We start from the raw sequence: 27399 nt of genomic DNA, 5'->3' as shown, positions 1-27399 counted from the left end.
GACATAAAGATTATATGACTAGTTTCATATCTACAATTAAACTGTTTCAGCAAGCTGCTAGCTGTTTAAAGCTTTAAAACTATAGGGGTAACTAACATTTTATACTCGTTGTATTTTTTCTAGACTTTAGATTTGAATGAGCATGGTGATATAAATTGAAGCGATTTCTCTGGAAAAGGAAAGGTGTTGTTGAGGGATCTACTATATAAGTACTTTTATACTGGAGAGCCATGCTTCGGCATGAATGGGCCAGAGTGATTGCACGGCACGTTGTGTTTCGTTGTGTGAGTGAGATTACCGGAGGTCCAATTACCCCAGTTCCTAATCCCCGATTCCCCAATCAAAATACATCTAGAATCACATACAAAAACAAAATAACACAAAACTAAATATACATCTGATATAGGGTAAAAGCAACTGTACACGTCCACACGAGAAACATTTAACGCGACGATGAATCCCGTAACTGTCAGCCCTAGATGTAATATAATATGTTTTGTACCGTTTTCGGTCTGTCCCATATATGTACACATGGACACACTTCAAGCTAAACAAAACCAGTTTATCTTGGTCTCGCTTTGTAAGATCTTTGCTCACATCCGAAGGTCAGTTTATACTGGTTTTGTATAACCAGTTTATAATGGACTATCTTTGTAAGAACTTTTCTCACATTCGACGGTCAGTTTATACTGGATTGAATAGCTTGATGTATAGTCTACAGGGCAGATTGAATACTTATTTGTTGAGTAACCATATATTTTACCATACGCTTTTATAGTGAGAGTGTACCATGGAAAAGTATCATGGGATTTGGGTTTGTAAATAAACTTGTAAGTGGGGCTTGTCGTTAGTGGTTAGACAGATGTTTTTATTTTGTTTATTTATTTTTAATAGGATGGCGCTTGGCTAATATCTCGCCTGATAGTAAGCGATGATGTGGCCTACGATGGAGCACGCCTACCTATGAGCAACATATTCAGGAAATGTTGTGTATTTTTCAAGAAACACAGGCTCTGGCAATGAGTTCAATTCCTGAAGAATGAAATTGTTCATTTTGAGAGTAAATCATTGTTTTTTTTTTAAACATGGGAGGTTAAATAGTTAGGAAGAATTTATTGCTTATTTTACAGTTTTTCAAAAGTTTCTCACGAGCTTGAATGTGCGAAGTATCCTTGGCAAATAAGGGCACTCCCTATTACATAGCATTTGTTATATAATTGGTGAAAAGTGACAATTAAATCTTCTTCATATACCTACCTATGAGTCACAATATGAAAGTAGAAAACGCATGTCCACTACCAAGGGTTAAGTAATCTCATTGACAATAATAAATTAACCAAATCAAACATTTCCCAAAAATACCTATTTGCATCATATCCGCCCAGAAATCCAAGAACATTACGAAAGAATAAAAAAGTAAACTAGCTTTTATAATAGACACATCTAAAACTGTTTGGACAACAAGGAAATGCACAACGGACATTATAAAAAGCTTTTGTTTAACTAGAATTGAGATGAAAGAATTCGCTGTTTCCTCTGTTTAACATAGGAGCCGTACTAATTGGTATTATACTTAGAAATTGTATGTTTGTATGTTTGTGAGGAAGAAAAATTGGAGCAGTGTAATTAAAACATTGTTGAAACGTCATTATTGTTTTTTTTTTCTAGTTACGTTTTGAGAATAGGGTGGATGGCTAATTTTTATTTTAATGTCCGTCTTGTAGACTATTTTAAAATATTGGCTCGTAGATTTATTGATGCGCACGCAATATTTCAATATTTCAATACGTCAATTTTAGGTACGTTTTTTATGTAGAAATGACGTATTTGCTCTTACTCTTAAACTTTGATTCGTTTTATCTGAGTATTGTTATTTAACGCAATAAAAAAATACGTTTCTAATATTTTTTCGTTACCTAACTGACGGACTAAATAGATTTTTAATTTTCATGCCCCGTCATCATCCCTATTACAGAAGAAACGAATAAAATTGACGATTACAATCGAGTTTAAGCCACCTCTAGCAAGTATACCTAACTTACCTTTAATCGGCATGTAAACAATACCATCAGAAGTAGTGTTTCCAGAAAACACATTACCTTACTCCTTAAATTCGAAGTAAAATAACAACACCTAACAACTTAATCGAACAAAAATCAATCATGTTACCTAAGTCGTATAGTTTATAATTGTTTGCAATAAACACGTCGGCGGCCTCAAAGACTAGACTAAGTACTCAACTGGTTGAAAGATTAGAATGAACATTAGTTTTAAAGATGGCGTCGGGGGTCAATGACCGTTTGTAAGGAAATCTTCACACAACCGCTAAGTTAACGGTAATTTTTCAAGGAATTCAGCTAATTATAGGTTTCTTAGTAAAGGGTAGTTAACAGTACATGGTATTTAAGCTGTTAATGAAATAATTAGTTTATTTTCTTTTACACTTCTGTTGGTTTTGTTACTTTTGGAGTTAATCTGGATAACATTATATGAACTTCTGCACTATCTTTAAATAACTAATCCCTAAAAGATTTCTTGTGCGAACTGCTAGGGACTGGAATTCTTTGCCGGAATCCGTGTTTCTTGATGGGTATAACCTGGGTGTCTTCAAGGCCCGAGTGAATAGGTTGCTCATGGGCAGACGTGCTCCATCGTAGACCGCATCATTACTTACTACCAGGCGAGATAGCAGCCAAACGTCAACCTATCAAATCTAAAAAAAAAAAAAAAAAAAAAATACCTAGATATGTCCTAAAACTGCGAGTTTGCTTTACGTTTAAAGTAATCGAAACGAGAGCGCCTTTGGCAGTTTGATTGGTTGCGTTATTTGAGCTGGCTAATTAGAGCGCCGGATGCGCTTTTGTTTCGATTAATTGAAACGTAAAGCAAAGTCATACTAAGGTAATAACTTCAAACGGATCACCTGATTACCATCCGGTGACAAGTGGTAAGCACTCGCTGCCGCCCATGGACACCCGAAACACCAGAGGCAGTACAAATGTGTTGCCTTTCGGGGGTTAGGAATTTAACGATTATAGGGGATTCGAAGATTGGGGAAGCGGGTAATTGTATAATAATCACCCAAATAAATAAAAATCACTAACAAAAATGTTTGGTGCGGTTGCATCACATACACTCAACCACTTATTTGTCAAAAATCTTTCATCATTCTATTCGTTCAAAATCACTATATAGTATTGTTGTAGTTTCCATAGCGATTATAGATACAAATTCAGATGTGTTCACAACAAAATTATAAACTTCAACATTGTTTTGTTACCCCCAATCCACAAACACCCACAAAGCGATTAATTCCTTAGCAATGGCATCTGACATTCCATTGTTTCTGCTCACACCATTATGAGAATAGCGTGCCAATAAAATTTCTATAGTTTGTTATGTCACCTGATGTCTATAAAATGTGGCTTTATTTACCCAAATTCCAAAAATTCGGACACAAAGAATGTTTTCCGCTGACATCTTGACTACAATAACAATTCCGATTAAAAATAATATCGGTTTTATTTTTAATCGAATCGGATCTTTCGATGTTTCGACTCGATTTCCCACGATAAGCCGACAAAAAGAATGAAATTAAAAACGGCCAACAGTTGAAAAGCATCTGTATAGAATATTTGCATTGTAAATATCGCAATAAAAATCCGGCGGGCCACAACAGGGATGTGTACCTTACGCAGTGCAAACTTAAGCCACAACTTCAGCAATAAACTTTGGACTTTATTGTTTTAGCAATAACGTCGAGAGTGACTGTAAAACGAAGTTTGTCAGTCTTGCAATCCTAAGATTTATGTGAGTACTAAAATAAGGTGAATGTTTCCCACGTGTATGTATGTTTGTGGAGTTTATATTCAAAATAGTGGTTATGACAATGTATGGGTTGGCAAGTTTCAGAATTAGACTAGCCATAACATCATTCTTGGCATTTCCCAGTGGGATTGCAAGAAATAATTATAGTCCCATAGGGATACGAAGTTTTATCGGTGTTTTTATTTACATGAAAATTCACTAAGGATACGTTTTCCCTTATTGACGTTCATGGCACTGCTACCAACCTACTACACTATATGTACTCGTATATCACTGGTACGCGAAAAAAAAAACTTAATTTAATCCGACATTGACGTAATTTTTTGAGTTAAGTGTTGTGATTTCGTTCAAAGTATTTATTCTCTTATGCGTAAAACAATTGTGTTTGATTAATTATCATATTTTTCTACTTAATCATAAAATTAGTTGATGGGACTACTAGTTTCATGCCATGCTAGATGCGCGCCGCAGCGCGACAGCCGCCGCGTCGTATGTTGCGGAATGCTGCTCATGAATATGAGCTTTTAGCCTGTCTTGAAATTAGCTGAGTACCTCGTAAATAACTATACTACTATCTGGCTTCGTGGGTAAGCCAAAAAACGCAATAATTAATTTAGTATGTCTCACGATAGTTAAAAAATAAACATAGCATGTATTTGAGTAAACATCTTTTATTCGTACCAAAAACTAGACGAAAATAGACAGATACCTAACCATAATCCCCTTGACAAACTCACCTATTAGTTAGTTCCAACGAAATCTACCAAAAAAGCGACCCTTTAAAGACTTTTCTTAGCCTTTGCCCTTTTCGGCCTTTTCCTAAATCACACATTAATGCAAGGTCGACCTCAAACTAGCCAATTACTGACCATCCCAAACAGACTTACTGATAAACATAAACCTTTATCAAACTACCAGACACAATCATTTGCCTTCCATCAAAATACCTTCTAAGGTAATTCTTGTTATCAAAGGACTGGGCAAAACAGGGCCTCACCCTTATAGCAATGCTAATATTGACACGGAAGGGTCAACCGACCCTTTGGAGAGGTCTATTCTCAAAAATTTTCACCATAATGACTAAAAGGACGGCGGATAAGTATGTTTTTTGCAACTGCTTATAATTGGGGTCTAAGTACTCGTACTCATATGTTCTTTTTTTTGGGGTCTATGCAATTTTCTTCTGTTTTTCATTGTATTTTTTTTGGGTAATTTCATGTTGAATTGTTTTAGGGTTGAGAGGTCTCCGCCTCACCCAAGGCGGGAGAAGTCATTGGATGATTTTCATCTAAAAAAAGGGTTGAAAGGTGCTGATTGGCATATTTTGAGTAGGAACCTTTTTAAATGAGGATGTAGGAATTGGGTCTATGAGTCATCACAATTAATAGAAAACTCTTAATGAGATACGCACATAATACTATTACTACTAAAATGTATGTAAAACATGAATATTTTGTCGACAATGTCGTGCTTACCACTGAACCAATGAAGAGTCAGAGGAATAATTAAAAGCTAATTAACCTAATTAGTATTGTTCCTTCAAAATTCCACAACACCACATAATCCTCTAATTACTATATCCATAATTACAATGTCAAATTAACGAATTACTAACACAATTTGATAATAAACAATGGTTGGTGTGAATTAGTTTAATAATAATTTCATATCGATACTATTGTGTTCGATAGAATCGGTATTTCAAATCGATTAAATACGAGCTGTCACAACACTATAAATATAAAAGAATGGGGTTTGGTGTTAACCTCTTTCAAAGGAGCCAATGTTAATAGTGGGTCATAAATATCGATTTTATCATTTGCTTTTTCAGGAAGTAAATTATCGAGTGAATGGATTTGTTTTATTACGTAAACGATACACAATCAATGAATATTATAGTGTTTAAGGAAGTGAGTTGCTCTAATGTGATACTTTATACACGTGTATAGAAAAATATTGTGACTTTCCGAGTTATATTTACTTTCGAATATTATTTAGACACCACTGACATAAGGTGAAGGAAAACATCGTGAGGAAACCTTTTTTTTTTTTTTTTTTGAGGGGGAAAATCATCCAATGACTTCTCCCGCCTTGGGTGAGGCGGGAGCGAGTGTCAGACTCTTACTGACTAAAAACCACCCCGTTCCTTCTCCTGCTTTGAGCCGGAGCCCCAGTAACCTTTTACGTTGTCCGCAGCTCCGGATCAGGCATCAGCCCTACTGGGCCCCATCTGTGGTGGTCTGGCTCTTTGAGGCGCGCGCGGAACGCGACGCGCCGTACGCACGGGTCTGGTTCTGGTCGGGCGGCGAGCTACCCTTGCTCGCCGTCCGCAGACCCGCACTTACGGTGGCCGGAGATCTTCACGCGATCCCCGACGCCCGGAGTGTCTTCTGCGGCGGCTGGGGCGTGAGGAGGATCGTTCCCTCACGCGCTCCGCCTCCTCCTTAGCTAGCATGACTGCTTCGCAGAAGGAGGAGACGGCGTCCCATTCCCTCTCGCTCCGGATCAATCGTGAGGAAACCTGGGCTTATAATTTCTGAATATAAGTTTAAAATCGCGAATCAGCATTGAGCAAGCTTGGTGATTCATTCTTAAACCTTCTCCGTGTGAGAAGTGCGCCGTGTGCATGGGTCTGGTTCTGGTCAGACAGCGAGCTACCCTTGCTCGCCATCTGCAGACCTGCTCCAGTAAACTACTGCAAATATTTTACTCCTGTTGAGCAGGCTTATTCGTGTCGATATCATGACTCTTTCACGCAAAAACAAGGCATACATAAGTTCACTGATGTCCAAATTGAAGTTTTCATTCAAAAGCAGAATACACTGCTTACGTAACCTCATTACAAAACCAGGAAGCACGTATAAGGTATTCCAACTCCAAACCAAAATTTAATACAACAAAGATACCGGGATGGACCTCTAAATGAGAGCAAAGCGTTGGATCGACGGAATTCAAAACGAAGCTTGGACCCGGCCGGACTAAAGGATTAAGTTCAGATCCAAATTATAGTACCCATGTATAGTGGTTACGGTAATATTATGAAGGATTCTGCGGTTTTTAGCAAAGAATTACAGTATTTCGTTGACATTTTCCGAGGTTACTTTGGCTTTTTAGAGGCCGTATCATTTACTTTTGTATTGTGGTTGAGGAAGAGCTTTTGATTTGGTTTTTCTTTTGTGGATTAGGAAGTAAGGGATAGTGGTCATTTCGTGCGGAAACGTCAGTTCAGAGGTCCAGGGATGGACTTATATCTACCAAATACGTCAAAATGAAAGTACCCAAAACACAGATAGTACCAGAGGCTCAGACTCTTTCAGGAATATAGCAGAAATGGTACGGAGAGCAGTCAGTAAACGACAAAGACGTTTCTTGCATTTTTACCAAGCCCAACACTATGATGCAGTTTGTCTCACAGCACCAACAAAATAATGCCAAGGACCCATTTAGAGTTCTTAAAAATTAAGCATTCCAAAATTTACGTAAACCTATAAGAAGTAGAAACAACTACACTTAAAGAGAATCATAAAGCATGGAACAAGAGAGAGTAGAGGGCGCCTCAAGCGAAAATAAGTCAATCACCCTGTCAAACTGTTAAAATCTTCATGTAACCAACACCCGAGCAACAAACAGTTTGGGTTTAAACATCAAACAGAAATCGAAGTTTGTACCGAACCCAATTTGACAAATCAAAGTAAAATACTGTTTAATATAAACATGGTTTCTGTTAGTTAACCCAGTGAGGGGGTTAAATGTAAATTAGTTTTCCAACTCACTACTGACATACGGAAGGGCAGTTTGATTAGCATAAATCTGTTCAAAAGATTATGGGGTCGGCACAATCCAAGGGGTAGTTTGTAATTGTATTATAAATATTGAATTAACTGGTAGATGGAGAGTTGAAGATCGAACTCCATGAGTGTTGTAAGGGTCTTAGTCTAGGAGAAAGGGGCTAGTGATTATTAAGCAAAGTTGATTATGATAATCGCCAATCCGTCTTCAGCTAGTGTCGTAATGCTCAAATCTTATCCGTAGAGTTCCTAAAGCAGTATGTCCTGAAACAGTAAAATATTTCTTTCTGTTTTTCTTAGTTATAAGTCCCAGTTTCGGCACAAATGGGCCGGCTCGACCGGAGTGATACCACGGCCTCACAGACAATCGACGTGAAACAACGCTTGCGTTGTGTTTCGTTCCCAATCTGCCCAATCCCCGATTCCCCTACAACCCTTAAATTCCTAACTCCCAAAAGGCCAGCAAAGAACTCGTAACGCTTTTGGTGTTTCGGGTGTCCATGGGCGATGGCGATTGCTTACCATTAGGTGATCTGATTACTCTTTTACTTTTTTAGCCATAGACTATTAGTACACATTTTCACCATTCAAAATCCCTGTAAAATTTCGAATATAGATTTCTCATGCTAAAATGGCCGTCTTATTTTTTTATCTTCTATCTACACTAAAAGGAGTTCAAAGAACTTACGAAATGAATAAATATTGAATTTATTTTATGTCTCTTCATACTAAATATCTCTTGAACCCAGATTTTACCTGAATTCTGAGAAAAAATCAACACTTAGTGACTTGACAGACTAAAAGTAGGTACCTAGTTCTTTTAAGAATATTTTGCTAACAGATTGAACTGAAATTGAAATGTATTACTGGAATAAATATAAATGAGGGATCGTATTTGAAGTTTTTGGGAACATTTTCATCCAGATAGAAAAAGTCTATTTTATTTTTAAAGCCGATTGATAGTTTAGAGTATTTGTTTGTTTAAAAACAATATCTAATCTTCCAATTTTAAGCTACAAATACAGAAAATGAGGCCCAATTACCCTCCTCCCCAATCTTCCCAATCTCCCAACAACCCTTAAATTCCTAACTCCAAAAAGGCCGGCAACGCACTTGTAACGCCTCTGGTGTTTCAGGTGTCCATGGGCGGCGGCCATCGCTTACCAGGTGATCCGTCCGCTCGTTTACCGGCTTATACCAAAACAAAGGTCGATGACATGACAAAATGTTGTTTTGACATGAATTTCTATATTTTACGTGAATGGATTAGATTGAATCAATTCCCTAAACAGACCGATTGAGGTTAAACGGATTTGATATCATATTTGTAAACACACATCAAATATCATTTAGATTTGTTTTCATATTACGTGCGTTTTCAATAAATATTCTTTAAGATACGCGTCCGCAGGCCCACATCGTACGCATCGTACGCAACGGATTTTAGTATGTCTTGTATAGAAACTCATACAACTGCGTCCATTGCTCCGCATCGTACTGACCGCACATCGGCAATGCCTACATGCGATGCGTACCGATGACATTATACCGAATGCGTACAATGCGTGCGATGCGTACGATGCGGGTCTGAGGTCGCTTGCCTTTATGGTCCTCTTTTGGTTGTCAAAACATTGCCAATCAAGAACTTTAAAATTCGATTCTTGATTCGATCATAGTAAGATTGGTTTGTTGATTACTACAGTTTCAGAATAGAGGTTTGACCAATCCATAATAAGGATGCTTTCCCGCCAGAGATGTGCTACGTAGCTGTGCGAGTAAGTTGTGCAATGAAGATGCGCCCCCGCTAAGTAGCTGTGTGAGGAAAATGCGTAGCTCGAGTACGCGATGTATCGATAGATTCGGAAGCCATACATAGCACGCATCTTTCCATATAAAAAACACAGCTTAGCTGAGTCCATTCCCACTAGTAAAAATGAATATGATTGGTGGAAGCCAAACGCATCCACAGCAACGTAGCATAGCACATCTCTAGTGAAAAAGCCCCCTAAGACTTTACGATCAGTCTCTTAGGTCTGCAAATATACGTCTATATATCCTTTGAGAGCATTACAAAGCATAATACTACATTACACATATAATCTAAAGATTCCCTATATATAATTACAAGGGTCAGAAACACAAACCCGACTACCAGGCAACATAATATATCAAAACAATTTCAATACAAAATCTGGCGTGTCGTGTATCCATTTGAACCCTTCTGCCCACCCCTTTAGAGACAGTGGGCGGTTCTTTACTATCAGGCATAAAGCAAATAGTTTATCTTAGTTTAGAACGTATCAATCAAAGTTTTGGGTACGAAACTTTGTTGTAGTACGACGAAGGAATGTTTGGTAAATGTAAATGTATGGTTTCTGTTTGTGATGAAGAAGAAGATTTGAAGTGTGAAGAAGATTACATATATGTCACCAACGCTACTGGTTTCGGGGGTGGAGTATAAGTTAGATAAGAGAATAAGAGATCAACGTACAATAAAAAAAATTCGTACGTTAAAAATGTTTTTTTATTTAACTCACCCCACATAATACACAGGATTTTATAACAATCACAAATGGTGAAAAGTGGGTGTAAATTGTACAGTGGCATTAAGAGCTGTAATGTGCGAGTGCTCGTCTGCCTACCCCTTTAACGATAAAAGGCGTGACGTTGCTTGAATTTTTTAACCGTCTTCCCAAAAAGGAGGTGTTTATATAACTCCACGTAATCGTACATCACGTTTTATGGACCAATGTTTTTGATACGTTATTAAAATTGATTGTTCTCAATTTAAACATATTGCCTACTATTAGTATCACCTTTTATTACTTGAGATTCTTATGAGAACTAACGAAAACTAGAACATACATATAAAATGAGCATTTCTTCTACCTTCTGGGAATTAACATGCGTGATGTTATACCTATGTATAAGAAACAAACTAATATTATTTAAAGTAGTCTCCCACAAGTACTCTCTACGTATGATTATGACTGACAGAGAAAGTATTGAAGACGATATTGCTTTTAGGGTTCTCTAAATAAAATGGAGCACATGCAAATAATTATAACTGACTAACTTTTGCTAACAGCTTCGCATGCCCGTGGGATAAAAAATATCCTAACACCCAAGTCAGTCTTAATTAATTATTATGTTATCGGCTTACTCACGTAATGTTTTGACGAGGAACTCGACTAGTTTCAAGCCATGCTAGAGGCTCATATTCATGAGCAGCATACCGCAACACACGGCGATTGTCGCTGCTACTCTAGTCAGTCTTACCCTCACTATAATTATCAAGTTTCATCAAAATCCGTTCAGTAGTTTCAGCGTTATTGACGGACAAACATCCAATGCTGCTAGTGCCAGCGGCTTCCTTGAAGATGATTTTTAATGTTTTTGCTATTCGGTCGTTACTAATTGAACACGTATTAATTAATTTGACGTTCAAAAGTGCCTTCCTGGTCTATTTGAAATAAATAATTTTGACTTTTGACTTTGAATAAAATGCCAGCAATCTATCTGTTTTAGAACTAACTAAAAGACATAGAAAAAGGTTTCAAAAATCACCGAGACATACGGAATTCCTTTCCCAAAACACTACACGCCTTCCCAATTTGTTTTCTATAAAAATGCTACGTATAATATAATACGAAACGCCGACCGATTTCGAACCCTTTGACACAAAAAGAAACAACAATTTCGTTGAAGTCATGTCACGTAAGAAATAAGATATTTCGCTTCAAATACTTTTCAGGATAAAGGGTACGTTTCGTTTTGTTTGTGGTAGTTTCAAGTATAGAATATATTTTATTTCCCTTTTTGGCCTTTTTTTCGTTTATTTATTATATAGGAGAATGTTTCATTAAGTTGGAGTTTTGGGTGGAGGTTGGATAAACGTTTTATTTGAGATGTAATAACTTTTTAGAGAAAACGTGTTGTGAAGTCGCAAAGTCAAAGTCAAAATTATATTGACCAGGATGGCACTTTTGAACGTCAAAGCAAATATTATAATATTAAAACGTCTGTCTGTCGGTCAGTCCTCTAGTGAAGCTTTTTGCTCGTTCCAAAGTGTAGATTCCTATTAAGAATCGCTGGTAGAAGGTTACTTGCAGTATCTATGTCTATATCTTGCTAGTTATCTAATTTCATGTCACAAAAGAGCATGGAGCCTAGAATTGTGCCCGGTATATGGTTGGTAGCCGTGCGAGGAATCCGAAGCTGCGGACTACCTAGCGGGTTTACCGGGGCTCCGGCTCCAAAAGCAGGAATAGGAACGGGGTGGTTTTTAGTCAGTAAGAGCGAGGAAGATACGCAGCTCGAGTATGCGATGTATCGATGGTAGGAAAGACATCCATACCACGCATCCTTCCATTTAAAAAAAAAAAGCTTATCTGAGTCCCTTTCTACCAAGGCTAATCTGTATTTACCAATGAATATGATTAGTGAAAGCGTTTGGCTTTCCACAGCAAAGTAGCATCGCACATCTCTGGTGGAAAGGCACTTCAACTGGAGATAGTTCCATGGACAAAGTTCACCTCGTTCACAAGGAAATCCACAATAAACCACATTTTAATAATTCCCCTTTTGATTTATTTGTTCCAGGGGCACATTCGCGGTAAAATATTACGCTACTTTTACGCTTTATGTTAGTGGATAATAAATCAGAAATACGACTTTCCGGTCGGTATGTGCTCGCCCTTATGGGATTTCAAAGCGTACCTATGTGTGTAGGTAAAGTAATTTTCTGAAGGTAGACTGTAAAAAGTGATATAAAGATGGTTTTTACAGCTTTGTAGGGGATTAAAAATACTTCAGTGTGTACTGGGACGGTTTGTAACGACGATGTCAGTTTTTTGAGTTTGAAATATTGGAGTAGTGATTTTTAGCTGTGTATGGGATCGTCACGCCTTTTATTCCCAAAGGGGTAGGCAGAGGGGCACATTATGGCACGTAATGCCACTGTACAATGTACACCTACTTTTCATCATTTGTGTTATAAGTCCCATGTAATAGGGTTGTCATTGCCATATCGCCGCCGCCCATAGACACCCGAAACATCAGAGGCGTTACAAGTGCGTTGCCGGCCTTTTGGGGTTAGGAATTTAAGGGTTGTTGGGGAATCGGAGATTGGGAAGGGGGCAATCAGGCCTCCGACAACCTCACTCACACAACCAAACACAACGCAAGCGTTGTTTCACATCGGTTTTCTCTGAGGCCGTGGTATCACTCCGGTCGAGCCGGCCCATTCGTGCCAAAGTATGGCTCTCCCACACTTATGATATATATGCAAATCTTCTGATTTCTTCTATAAAAAGAAAAACTAAATGGTCAGAAATAAAAGATTTAAGTAGATTACCACAGTGACTCTGTCTACAGCTCAACAGACAGACAATGAGGGTTAATGTACCGACACAAGCACGTCAACCTACCCCAATCCGTCAAAATTTTACATAGGACTTTCGACTTTATATCAACAGCAATAAGGTTGGAAATAGAATAAAGGAATTCACAGAAAGGTATAGCTTGACCCGCTGCACTAATAACTGACGAGAGTTCAGTAATTATAGAAACTTTTTAATTCCCGACTCGGAAATGTTTTAATAGTTTTTTGAAGTTCTCACAATTTACCTCCGCGGCTGTTAATTTTTCATGGCTGAGTCGGGAGTTAGTTACTGTGATTTATATTCTAGACTTAGGTAAATAATTAGGTTTACACAGGGTGACTTGTAATTCGACGTATTCCTCTCGGGAGGTGCGGAGAGATAATATAAAATTTGCTCTGAGATCCCTGGTCTGAAAGTGGCTAGTTTTTGAAATATCAATAATTTTTGGTTTTGGTCAAAAAATCCCGAACTAACTACAAAAACATCAATAAGAAAAAAAATCATTTATTAACACTAATAATGGCAGAAATATCTTTCGTTTTAAAGTAAATTCTTCTCGAATTTTGTATTGTACCATTAATTAATTAATAGAAAACTGTAGTTATTAAAAAAAATGTATTATTACACCAAGCATACAAACAATTGAAAAATGTTCTTATTTTAAACCAAGTCATATTATTCGGCACGGCCTCGGAAAGTCACATTAGCACATGCCGCTGGTAGATTTCGAGCCCGCACGCTCATGCATCAGAAGCGGCCATCTTAAACCTCCGGGCCACCACGACCATTAAAAAAATGAGCAAGTAAACCAAGAAATTGTGGATTCAATTAAAACTTTCGGTTGAACCAAAGAGAAAACTATATAAGTTTAATCAAAGTTCTTTTCTTACTTAAGTAACGTGCAACTTGTTACAAAAATACTTTACGCACGCCTTTTCCTAGTCCTAGTGCGAAATATTTTCCAGAAGTTTCCGACATTTTTTAGTTTGTAATTATGTTTTATTCATTTTGAAGACAAGCGTGGGAACGGAGTTAGTAGTTTATGTTTTAAGGGGTGATTCTCTTTTATATTTATATGGTACACGTAACAACATGATTTGGCATACAGGCAACACATTGACACAACTTTTGTTATACAACATACATGTGTGGGTAATTTCATACTAGCTTCTGCCACTGGCTTCGCTATGTGGTGTTTCAGATCCCTGTACTTGTCCCTGATCTTACTTAGATACCTTATATGGGAGAGCCATGCATCGGCACGAATGGGCCAGCTCGACCGGAGTAATACTATGGCCTCACAGAAAACTGGCGTGCAACAACGCTAGCGTTGTGTGAGTGAGATTACTGGAAGTCCGATTACCCGTTTTTAAATCTTCCCAATCTCCGATTCCCCAACAACCCTTAAATTCCTAACCTCCAAAATGCCGACAACGGCCTTGTAACGCCTCTGGTGTTTCAGGCAGTGGCGATTGCTTACCATCAGGTGATTCATCTGCTTCTTTACCGGCTTATACCACAAAAATAAGCTATAGAATTCGACTGTAAAAATTTTCAATATGCATTCAAATCCTAGCTTTAAAAAAACAAAACAGAATCTACAGCAAACGACCAACTAAATCACAATAGCACACCGATGTCAAACTAATAAATTCATTGGAAATCGTCACAAACTAACGAACGAACGAACCTTTTTTTCCTAAAAAAATCGTCCAACTTTTGTACCGAGATCCGAGTGACGAACGGGTGGACATTTCAACCTTTGGGCATCGCGCCTACACGAGATTTGGCAAAGCAAAAATGTTTTACCTATTCCTGAAAAAAATTGAGGTGTTGTTGTTTTTTTTTTAAGTAGAATTTATACATTTTATTGGTAACAGGTTACCTTTGAGAAAAACTCAACCGTACTAGTTTCAAGTCACAACGAGACTTATTGATGAGCAGCGAGATATTTTAGATTAGTGGTTTTCTAATTATTAAAGAAGGGCCAGATTAAATTACCCTTAACCGACGAGCGTGCATGAAAAGACTGATGACTGTTAATGAACAGAAAGAGGTGTGTAAGATTCGTAACAATTGGTGTTCCATTGTCTCTGCCAATCCTCATGGGGGACAGGCGTGAGGTAATGTATGTATATAGTTAAAGTAAATCAATGATTGAACTGAATTCAATCTTCAATGATTACCGAGTTTAATACATAGGTTCATATTAAAATGGGATAAACACACTCTTAAGGCAGTTGTCCCACCAACGGCGAGTGAACGACTAACTATCGGCTATTTTCTCGCTCAAGAAACGTACAATAGATATACTTTCCGTGTAAACAAAAGAGATGCATATACAAATAGTTGATCGCTGACTGTTCACACTGCCGGCGAGTGCTCGCTTCACTTGTTTGTTTTTGTTTTCACTCGTTTCTAGTTCTAGCTCTACTCGTTACTCGTTCATCGTTGCCGGTGGGACAACTGCCTAAAAGTGGACAATAAATTACTAGTGCTTACCCATTTAGGGAGATAAAAAATAAAATGAGCATCCGAACAAAATGGTATTCGATAAAAACACAAACATTTACTCTCAATGCGCAAAAAAAAACGTTCAACACATATACAGAGTGTGTCCAATTTTAATTCGGCAATATCCCAATTTTCCGGCAAGAACGGAATTATAGAAATCGCGTAACGAAATTGTTTCGACGTTTCTGTTAAATAATGTTTTATGTCGAAAAAAAATCGAGTTTTTCATGTCAAAGTTTTTTTACACCATCCGTGTAGCTTTGTTCGAAGGCAGTGAGGCAAATCTATTAATTTTATGAAACAAAGACTTCCTTCTCTTTGCTTAGCAATCGAATTAAATACGTTTTCAATTGGAATTTTAAAGATTGTTACCGTTTTTATTCGTTTTTTGAGATGGAAAAAGCGGAAAATAGTTGGAGTGTTACTAAAAGGTCTTTTAGTAAGTGTTCTACAATGTATTGGAATGTTTTATTGGACAGATTTGGATGTTAATTGGAGCTTCTATGTATAGACGGATAGTTTAAGGCCCATTGACGAGTAATTTGAGTAAATATTAAGTAGGCCTACTTCGATTTTTTGTTGAATGTTTTGTAACATTCAACAAAAAAATCATATCTTCCATTTTTTTATATTTATTTTAATAAATAGTTAAGAGTTCACAGTTCATTTATTTGTTCTTTATTCAATTCTTCATACTGTATCCGACGACGACGGTGGTAGGCAACCGGCTGCCGCACAGTGTCTAGCGGGTTCGATTCCCGCATGAAGCAACTCTTTGTGTGATCCCTAAGCACCTACGACACAAGAGAATATCCAAGTGTGGGGCAACATTTTTATTTTTTACCCGACTGCGCCAGAAGGAGGGTTATGTTTTTCGAGTGTATGTATGTATGTATGTATGTATGTATGTATGTATGTATGTATGTATGTATGTATGTATAATTGTTTGGCACGCTCTACAGCCTAAACGGCTTGATGGATTTTGACTTGAGAGGTGTCGTTAGATTCGTATTTACTGTGAGAGTGACACTGGGTATATCAAAATAATAAAAAAACAAAATGGCGGATTTTTGGCGCCAAATTCGAATATTTCTCACTCTCTAGCCTAAACGACTTGATGGATTTTGACTTGAGAGGTGTCGTTAGACTCGTATTTACTGTGAGAGTGACACTGTGTATATCAAAATAATAAAAAAACAAAATGGCGGATTTTTGGCGCCAAATTCGAATATTTCTCACTCTCGAGCCTAAACGACTTGATGGATTTTGACTTGAGAGGTGTCGTTAGATTCGTATTTACTGTGAGAGTGACACTGAATATATCAAAATAATAAAAAAAAGACAAAATGGCGGATTTTTGGCGCCAAATTCGAATATTTCTCACTCTCTAGCTTGGATGGATTTCCGCTTGATAGGGGTCGTTTGATTCGTATTGACTGTGAGAGTGACACTAGATATATCAAAATACAAAAATAATAAAACTAAAAAATATTAAATAAAAAAAGGTAATTTAAAAAACTAAAAAACCCGACTGCGTTTCTTTATAATATTAAAATGAAAAAACCCTAAAACAAGAAAGTCATCGTAAAATTTAAGCAGTCGGGACCCATTCTAAATATGGGTACATACGTCTGGCTTTCTAGAATGGGTCCCGACTGCTTAAATTTTACGATGACTTTCTTGTTTTAGGGTTTTTTCATTTTAATATTATAAAGAAACGCAGTCGGGTTTTTTAGTTTTTTAAATTACCTTTTTTTTTAAAGATACTTTTGACAATGAAATGTGTTTTAAAAAGTTACTTTCAACAGTGAAATATGTTGTTATGTATCTTAAGTAAATATTTTCTGTTTTTCCTATACCAATAGTTATCCTACACGTAAATTAAGACCAACAAATATTGAATGCAAGGGTTTAATCCCGATGTTACGTCGAGATCCAATATGGTTGCTTCTTGGGAAAAATATTGCCAGTATAAGAAACTCAATATTTTGTTATTGCAACCCCGTAAATTGTCCGTGTTATTAGACATTGTATGGGGTATTATCACGCTTGTTGCTATGTTACGAATAAAGTTTTTTTTTGTGTTTATTTGTTGTATAGGGTTTGTGAAGTGCTGTGTAGGGTTTGTGGTAAATGTCTGGAAAATATCGTGGTAACCCATTTAGGTTTAAACCAGTGTTATGTAGTGGGGTTAACATATCTATTTGGATAAAATCCCAAATTAATTTATTTAAAGATTAAAAAAATCGTATTGACGCGAAGGTTTAAGATACCCGCTTCTCACGCATGAGAGTGCGGGTTCGAAACCTACCAACGACAAGTACCAATGTGACATTTTCCGAGTTATATGTAGGTAGGTACTTTCTAAGATTATTTAGACAACACTGACAAACGAAGGAAAGCAACAAGATTAAACCTGGGCTTATAATTACTAATTATAAGTTTGAAATTTCCAACCCGTTTTGAACAAGTTGAACAAGCGTGGTGCTAATGCTCAAACCTTCTCCGTGCGAGAAGTTGGTCAACAGTGGCCACTTATAGGATGTTGATGTTGTGTAGGGTTTAAAACTACATCCTTTCTGTTACTACCAGCTTATTTTTTAAGAAATAGCTTAATACTGTTACTTTTAATTCCGACATAGGAGCCTATTGCTAAATAATCTAGAAAGCAAAGGAAAAGAAAGCACACTAACTTGCAGTACCACCCTGACAATCATCGTGTCGTGTGTCGCGGAATGCTGCTCATAAAGAGAAGTCTCTAGCATGGCTTGAAACTAGTCGAGTTCCTCGTCAAACAGTTACATGAGTAAGCCGATAACATAATCATTAATTGAGTGATAGTGGCATTTCAAAACTTTAGTCAATTAGAACAAGTTTAAACTACATATGTTACTAAAATAATATTAATTATTTTACATTTTCTAAACTATCTTATATCCATCATAAAACTAAAATATAATTGTTATCGCTATTAAAAGCAAACTAGAAGCTCTAGAGTCCATACAGACCAATATAAACATATTTATTATATTTTATGAAAACGTTAACGACTAATAAAAACAAGTAGACACTACGCTCAATTGAATTTACTAGGCCCATCCCACAAATTACCTTTCTACCCACATTAAACCATAAAATAAATAATTAACGCTACCCGCCCAACAAAAAATCACCCTTAGCTTTTGAAATATAAGGTCGGAAATCGTGTAAACACAAAGACCCGCATAGTCCTTCCCTAATTACGTAAAGCCAGTGTCTGAACGAATTTTGACGTAATCATGTTAATGCCCAATTACGTGTTGACGCTTGTGATTGCAACTGAAGGCAATTATTATGGTTAATTAGCAATTTTTTTTCTTCTTCACCTAATTTGGGTGTTTCCGTTTTCATCCCAAGTTTTCATCCCACAAATATTTTATTCCGTTTTCTACCCAAATCTTAGTCCGTGTTCTACCCACAATCATAATAATAGTTGTTTTTTCCGTATTCTACCTAAAATATATTCCGGTTTCTACCCACTGCAGTTTATAATTGTTTTTTGTACAGACAGAAAAATAATCTTAAACTATTTAAACTTTTTATACTTATAATTTGATGAAGAAAATAAAAGAACAAGTCAAATCTGCCGATGGTCGCCCTATTCAACAGATCTACGAAAATGAAGTTTTATTAATAAAAGAACAAGGGTTAGATTTAGTAGAAGAAATCCCCAAGTTCTCAAGTGTGAAAACAGCATTTTTCGATGCCCGAAACAGAAGTCAAAATGTTTCTAAATTAGTATTTAAGAACAAAAGTGAAGTAGAAATACCGAACACCTTCAAAGATTTTTTACTGTTTGATTACGAAGATAATAATAGATTAATAGAATAATTGCGTTCGCTACACATGAAGCTAGAAATCGAATGAGTTAACTTGCAATGTTTTTTGGAGACGGAATATTTAAATGTTGCATACGACCATTTATGCAGCTATATGTCATTCATGGTGACATGGGCAGCACAGATGTAGGATGTAGGATGAATAATACTTACAATCTGTGATTTTTTTAAAATGTAGAATTGATAATAGTACGAATCTGTGATTTTCTAGATATCAATATTCTAAAGACTTAGTTGTGTTAATTAAGAATAAAGATTTTTCTAACAAAGTTTGTTTGTCTGCTAACGTTACTTACATAAGTACATAAGTTACTTAATAGTTATGTACTATGCCGTGGGTTGAAAACGGAGTCCATTTTTGTTGCGGGTTGAAAGCGGAATAATTATTATTATTTTTAACTCCTGGGATGAAAACGTGGGATGAAAACGGAAACACCCCTAATTTCTATCTGTTTTGATGTGAAATTGTTTATTTCAATTTTTGGCCTGTTTGTGTTTTTTTTCTCTCTTGTCTGTTGGTATATGAGACGCAATAGAAAGCACTTTGTGTCTCGCGTAGATTTCCGTTCCGACATATGTATAACGTATTAAAACACTTTTACTAATATATTAGGCCTATCTAGTAAGTAATAGCATGTTATTTGAATCTATTCACAATTAGGAAAATATTTATCAAGTTTTTTTTATTTTAATTATCTGTATGATCCTAGTACATCAAAGATGTAGCTGTATAATAGTATGTAGTATTACAGAATTTATACCATTTCCTAATAATATATATGCTATATTAACTAAAAATCACTGTTTACACACGTACATTAATAGAGAAAAGCTCTACTAGTTTCGAGTCACCGAAGGACTCTTCATCATGAGCAGCGTGCGCAGATGCGGCGACGTCGCTCAGTCTACTATAGTCGTAAGTTATTTAGTAAGTCTCACGATAGTTATTATAAAAATATCTATGCTATTACATTTCCTACAACGCAAGCACATTCGAAATGGTACATTAGAATAGAAAAAACAAAAGAAATAATTGAAACGAAAATCTCTATTATGACGCAATAAGACCAAGAAACAAAAACACAATAGAATCGAAAACTAGATGAAAACTTTAACGACTCCAAGAGATTTACAGTTTCGACATTCGCACAGGATCCATAAATTTATGACTCGACCATTTCAATAATAAATGGACTGAATGTAGCGCTGAAAAGCGAATCTAATGCATTGAAAATGAATTCTAAATCCATTTAGGAGTATCCATCGTTTTTGTTTCTTAAAAAACACAGCAGAAACTATGTAGTTAATGGATTTTAGTTGTTTCAAAATTTACTGAATAGTAAATTTTTGTACCTAACCATTTTTTTATGGTATAAACCGGTAAACGAGCTGACGGATCACCAGGGGCCTTAGTCTGCTATTACAATTGTGTCAGAACGGTCGATCATTGAGCAGTGCAAGAGGGACAGAGCTATGTAGGTTGTATAGCTCCTTCCCTCTTGCACTGCTCTATGATCAACCGTTCTGACACAATTGTAATGCAATTATATTAGCAGACTAAGGCCCCTGATGGTAAGCAATCGCCACCGCCCATGGACACTTGAAACACCAGAGGCGTTACAAGTGCGTTGCCGGCCTTTTGGGGATTAGGAATTTAAGGGTTGTTGGGGAATCGGGGATTGGGAAGATTGGGCCTCCGGTAACCTCACTCGCACAACGAAACACAATACAAGCGTTGTTTCACGTCGGTTTTCTGTGAGGCCGTGGCATCACTCTGGCCGAGCCGGCCCATTTGTGCCTAAGCATGGCTGTCCCACACTTCACGTATACAAGTTAAAAATTTCATAAAATGAAACAACTTGTACATAAGTAGGCGGGTTTATAACATTTTAATGTAATGATATAATGAATTTTTAAACAAATTATTAAGTGTTTTGAGACTGCCTGGTTAATCCAGTGGTGGTAAGTAAGACTGTCGCGCAGCAAGTCTTAAGTTTGACCTATTCAAGTAAAATATTGTTAAAACTAAACAGTTTTGGAAAATTCCTAGTAATAGCACCAAGTCTCGAATTTCGTGATAATACTTTAATACTACAAACTGTAACCTAAATCCTAGCTGTAAACCAATTTTGTTGTCAATTCGGAGAAGAGGGTTTGAAAACTAAGCTATTTGCTATAGTATTCAGAATTCAGGTAAATTGGAATATGATATTTTATTCAATGAGTTCATTAATTAGTACATAAACCATTGTCTCGTTAAATGAAACAATATATCTATGTATGTACTAGTAAACCCCCCCTCCCCTTAAAAGGCCCGCAACGCTATACGGTAGTCGACCGGGTATGAAAATTAAAAATCTAATTAGTCTGTCAGTTTTTAATAAAAAAAAAAATAGACAAGTATTTTTATATTTTGTCATATAAGGCTACTTTACTTAGATAAAACGGAATTAACTTTAGGAGTTGGTCGTTACGTCTTACAAAGTAACGTATTAGATGCGTGCTATGGATGTGTGCTATGGATGGCTTCCCTAGGTATCAATAGAATGAGCTGCGGACAACGTAAAAGGTTACCGGGGCTGCGGCTCAAAGCAGGAGAAGGAACGGGGTGGTTTTTAGTCAGTAAGAGTCTGACACTCCCTCCCGCCTCACCCAAGGCGGGAGAAATCACTGGATGATTTTCCCCACTCAAAAAAAAAGGTATCAATAGAATACATTCGAGCTGCGCATTTCCTTGCACAGCTACATAGCTAAGTATCAGTAGAAACGGTCACATAGTTTCAAAGCTTAGCTATTACATCTTCGTAACATAGCTACATAGCACATCTCTGGTAGCAAAACCACCCTAAATCTCAACGCCGCCATCATTCCCACACTTCGGCAACTTTCGGCAACCATCGGCAGTTTCCGTCGACCCCAGCGTCGCCGAAATTGAATGATTTAATTAAAATGACCACTGGCATCGTGCTGAAATGTCCCGGATTAAGGAAAAAGGAGACAGACAGGCGCAGATATATTTGTTTCTCTTATAATTTTGTTTGCAATCATAAGAGGGAAGATTTCAAGTAATACTGTACAGAAGTACTGAGCGTTCTAAATGGAATAATTTAATGTGACTGTACTTTTTTTGGTTTGGAAAAGCGAAGGAGAGTTTTCAAGATTGAGTTGTATATTTTAGAGTATTTATTTACTGTGTGATAGTGTCGTAATTCGTGTATCACACTAATGTTATATAGGTACGTGAAAGTTTGTTTGTTTGCTGCTGAACGGATTTTGAGCTGAGTTAAGTGATAAGATACTTTTTATCCCACGGGATTGTGAAGCCGCTAGCATTAGCGAATGAGTTAGAATTATTAAGGGTATGTTGTTGTATAGATGTAATTAATTGAATAGAAATAAACATTAATATCTTAAAAGATTTTTAAGCACGCGGGCCTAGTCAGAATAATTAATATAATAATACACATAAACAGACAAAACTTCATGCCTTATTTTCGTCAGTGTGACAGTATACTTTTGAACCCTGAATTTCATGAATATTGAGGCTCAGATTTCTCCCTATTTGAACAATAGTAGCTTTACCATATGTACACTATGTAAGCACAAACTACCATGGACTTAATTACCCCTCAAACCAAATAATACGCTCCCAAAACTCGAAAACGCTTACCAATTCGTCACGAATCATGAACGTAAAGCTTACTAAGATAAAAGACGCGCATATACGTCTATTTTACGCCAAGTCACTATTACAATATTAATCACGAAATTTTCTATAGACGATGTAATCTACCAATGTCTGGGAGGATCTTAAGCCGTTCTGACGTACCTCTCCTAATTATGAACAAATATTACGTCATCGCGGAGGCTGTGTTGATCCACGGTATTAAGACGTATTACTGATATTATTAAGGGCGAAATTTCTAGAAAAAAATGGTTTGGGTATCATTTTTTATGCTGTTGCTAAGATCAGGTTATTCATATTGTATCTAGATTGCAAATATCTGCTTTTAATGTATACTCAAATTCTTAGATCTTAAGGTTTGTATTTGTACGATTGGTAATAATACTTTTGAGGACATTATTGGTAGTTTTTGGCATTTGTCCTTAACTCTTCTCTTCTCACTTCTTGCGGATCTTGGGATCCACACTATACATGATGTGTTTTCTATTGTTGTCTAATATACCAGTCTCCCGATCGATTTCGATCATGGTGGCAAGTCTAAATAGACTTTTTTTTGAGGAGGGATAATCATCTAATTATTTCTCCCGCTTAGGGCGAGGCGAGAGGTATTGTCAGACCCTTACAGACCAAAACCATCCCGTTCCTCCGTCTCCTGCTTTTTGAGCCGGAGACCCAGTAAATCCGCTAGGTAGTCCGCAGCTCCGGATCAGGAAGTCTAACTAGACTAGCCCACAACCCAGGAAATATTATAATGCACAAGTGTGTTCATAAACACAGGTGCACTCTCTGTTCCATCACTCTTTAAACCCGATAGGACGGAAGACTGACACGACCAGAGAGAATTCAGTCCCAGAACCAACGCGTTTTTACGTGCTTTCCGAGACACGGAGCCCACTCTGAGCTAATAATAGTATTTTATTTTATTTTAAACTGCCTCGTTGCCTCGTTGGCCGAGTGGTTGCAAGTGCGACTGCCGGGCAAAGGGTCTCGGCTTCGATTCCCGGGTCGGGCGAAGTATTACTGGGCTTTTTTCGGGATTTCCAAAATTTCTCAGTGGTAGCACGGAGTCTAGAATTGTGCCTAGTATATGGCAATAGACTTACCCCCTATTACATGGGACTTATAACATTAATGATGAAAAGTGGGTGACTATTGTACAGTCGAATTGCGTGCCGTAATGTGCACCTCTGCCTACCGCTTCGGGGATAAAAGGCGTGATGTTTTGATGTTACGAAACATAAGACACTATTTTATTTTAAAAGGTAATGAACAAAATGTAGCTTACTTATAAATAAACCAGTGTTTACTTACATACTCATAACTCCCTGGAATATAAGCTTGCTTACTTTATATAGCCAGCAGTATAACAATTTTCCGCATACATTGGTCCACGGTACAACGTACATTGCGCACTCAACTAGAAGCTGTGGTAGCCAAAGTCTAAAGCATTCATGAATGGATTTAAAATTAATTGCCTATATCGCCAACCTGCATTGAGTAAGCGTGGTGATTAATGCTCAAACATTCTTCGTATGAGAAAAGGCCTTTGGTCAGCCATGGCCACTTAGAGGTTGTTGATTCTCCGTATGAGAAAAAAAGGCCTTTGGTCAGCAGGGGCCTACTTCTAGACTGTTGCTGTGATAATGTGTGCCTATATCACCCTAGAAGTACATATTCATATTCTTTTCTGATATTAAAAAGTTATAGCATAATTTATGGCTTCGTTGATAGACTGCACAGTTGGTACGGTAGCTAGACAACCAGCTACTGTGATCCACAAATTGGTTGTTTCGGGTGTGGGTTTACTTCTATGTGAAATTGTATGTTTGTAACCGCTCCCACGACACAGGACAATACATAGTGTGGGACACGTTAAAAAAATAGAGTCATAATTATGACGTTGAAATAAAGGGTCTTGGGTTCAACTCCCAAATAGGGCAAAATAAGATGTAAATTATTGTTTTTAGAAACGTTTGCCTACTCAACAGAGTCTGTAACTGTACTCAATACAATAGTACGATAATAAACCCGGCTTCTATTACACAAGACTTTAAAACATAACTGGAAAAAAGCTATTACATAAAATACGTCTTACATAAGTATTCTGGGATTAAACGCCATTATATGTTAGGATTTCATTAAAATTTTCCTTTTGTCCGTCTCACAAAATGTCGCCAAAAAGATACTGTTTAAAAACTCCTCCCTTAAAACCCTTATTTTAAAAGGATTTATGGTGGTAAGGCCGGTAATGGGCTTTCCCTCATTTGCCGACTGTGTGATGTAATGACCGAAATTGGGGCAATGCTACTGACCCCATTGTACTCATGTAATTGATTCTTAGTGACAGCTCTTATGTAATTTAGGGACGGGTAAATAAGTCCCAATCTCTATATATACCTATAGTATAAAATAGAGTCGCTTTCTCTGTCTCTATGTACCTTTGTATGCTTAAATCTTTAAAACTACGCAACGGATTTTGATGCAGTTTTTTTTATTAGATTGAGTCATTCAAGAGGAAGGTTTATATGTATAATACATGTATAATATATCACCATTGCTCCTATGCGAAGCTGGGATGGGTCGCTAGTAGTACGGTAGTATATGCATATCGAAGCATTTTTACAATTTGTAAGTGTACATGTTTGAATCAATCATATTAAGATGTTTTTTACTTCATGAAAAGGTCTTGTAGTCCCATTCATTTTGTATTGTCATTTTTAATAATGTATCAGTGAGATTGTAAAACAATATTTTTTTTTAAAAAGAGTAACGATGGAGTTTCTTGCTCGTTTTTCCATTCGAAGCTACACTTTGGAACGAGCACCATGATTAACAAACAGACTGACAGACAATGTCTAAATAGTCTTAGAAAGTACATACAACACGGAAAAAGTCACATTGGTACTTGCCGTTGGTAAGTTTCGAACCCGCACTCTCATGCATGAGAAGCGGGCGTCTTAACCACCGGGCCACCACGACATTTTAGCACCACACAAGTTTGACCCGACTGAAGTATGCTACAAGTAGGTACCTATAATTGTGGGTCATACCGATGTGTCACTCATTCAGTAAACCGACTAACTTCAGAGAGGTCAACTTATATGAGCTATGTTATAATAATGTTTTTTTAGAACAATACTTCTACATAATAATGTTCATCAATTATGGCCAAACTAATTAACGTATTTCGCATTTTCAGATATTCACACTATACAGGTTGTTCTATTATTCAGACTATACAGAGTGTTCCGAAATTCTGTTTCATTTATAATTAGGTAAGGCCTTAAATTAACGAATATTTCATATAATAAACATTTATGTGTTTTGGTACATTGTTTAACGTGTGTTTTGTGGCTGAATTCTCAGTAATAACACGATATTTGAAATTATACACATCAGCTGTGTATCACACATACATCAACAGCCTATAAGTGGCCACGGCTGACTAGAAGCCTCTTCTCACTGGGAGAAGGTTTGAGCATTAATCACCACGCTTGCTCAATGCAAGTTGATGATTTCCAACTTATAATTAGAAACTGTAAGCCCAGGTTTCCTTACAATGCTTTCCTGATAGCTGTGTAAATCATTCAATGTCTTCTCCCGCCTTGGACGAGGCGAGAGAGACTGTCAGACTCTTACTGACAAAAAACTAACCCGTTCCCACTCCTGCCTTTTCGAGCCGTAGCCCCGCTAGATAGACCGCAGTTCCGATTATTATTATTAGTTGCAACATAACCTACTATTAGAACATCAGCTTACCCCTTAAGGATATAAAAGGTATAATATTACATAATCCATTCCAACTAGTCAATATACATATAGAGATCAAATCCAAACTACTAGTCAACACGAATAGGGTTGGCAAAACCCCAAAGCACGCACAACATTGTTGAATCAGAATCCGCTCCTATTTTAGGCAACAATTGATTCCAAATATTGACAGTGTGACAACCCTACAAATAGTCTTAATGTTAGGGCTGTGTACACTTAGGTTTGTTTACTGATCGTGATTAAAGCGAGTCTGTCTGTCTGTCAATAAATTGTAAATATAATTTGATTTTCGAGGATGCTAAGTCAGTTGCTACTGTGATTGTCATGTGATCTACCATTTTCCAAAGGGTAAGCTTGTTGATGGTATAAGCCGGCAAACGAGTAGACGTATCACCTGATGGTTAGCAATCGCAGCCGCCTATCGACACCCCAAACACCAGAGGCGTTACAAGTGCGTTGCCGGCTTTTTGAGGGGTTAGGAATTAAGGTGTTGTTGGGATATCGGGAATCGGGAACCTCATAGTTTTAGTATAAGTGTCATGGCAATACTA

General features: G+C 37.0%; 1 protein-coding gene across 4 annotated transcripts in view; it reads right to left on the bottom strand.

The window, feature by feature from the left end:
- Positions 1-27399, bottom strand: part of LOC118276605 (nephrin-like) — a 477612-nt gene that overhangs the window by 148697 nt on the left and 301516 nt on the right. The gene's annotated exons all lie outside the window — the stretch shown is intronic.

The sequence above is a fragment of the Spodoptera frugiperda genome, chromosome 17 (assembly GCF_023101765.2).
Source record: "Spodoptera frugiperda isolate SF20-4 chromosome 17, AGI-APGP_CSIRO_Sfru_2.0, whole genome shotgun sequence".
Taxonomy (NCBI): Eukaryota; Metazoa; Arthropoda; class Insecta; order Lepidoptera; family Noctuidae; genus Spodoptera; species Spodoptera frugiperda.
The sequence above is the reverse complement of the archived record's forward strand: the minus strand, read 5'-3'. Positions and strand labels throughout refer to the sequence as shown.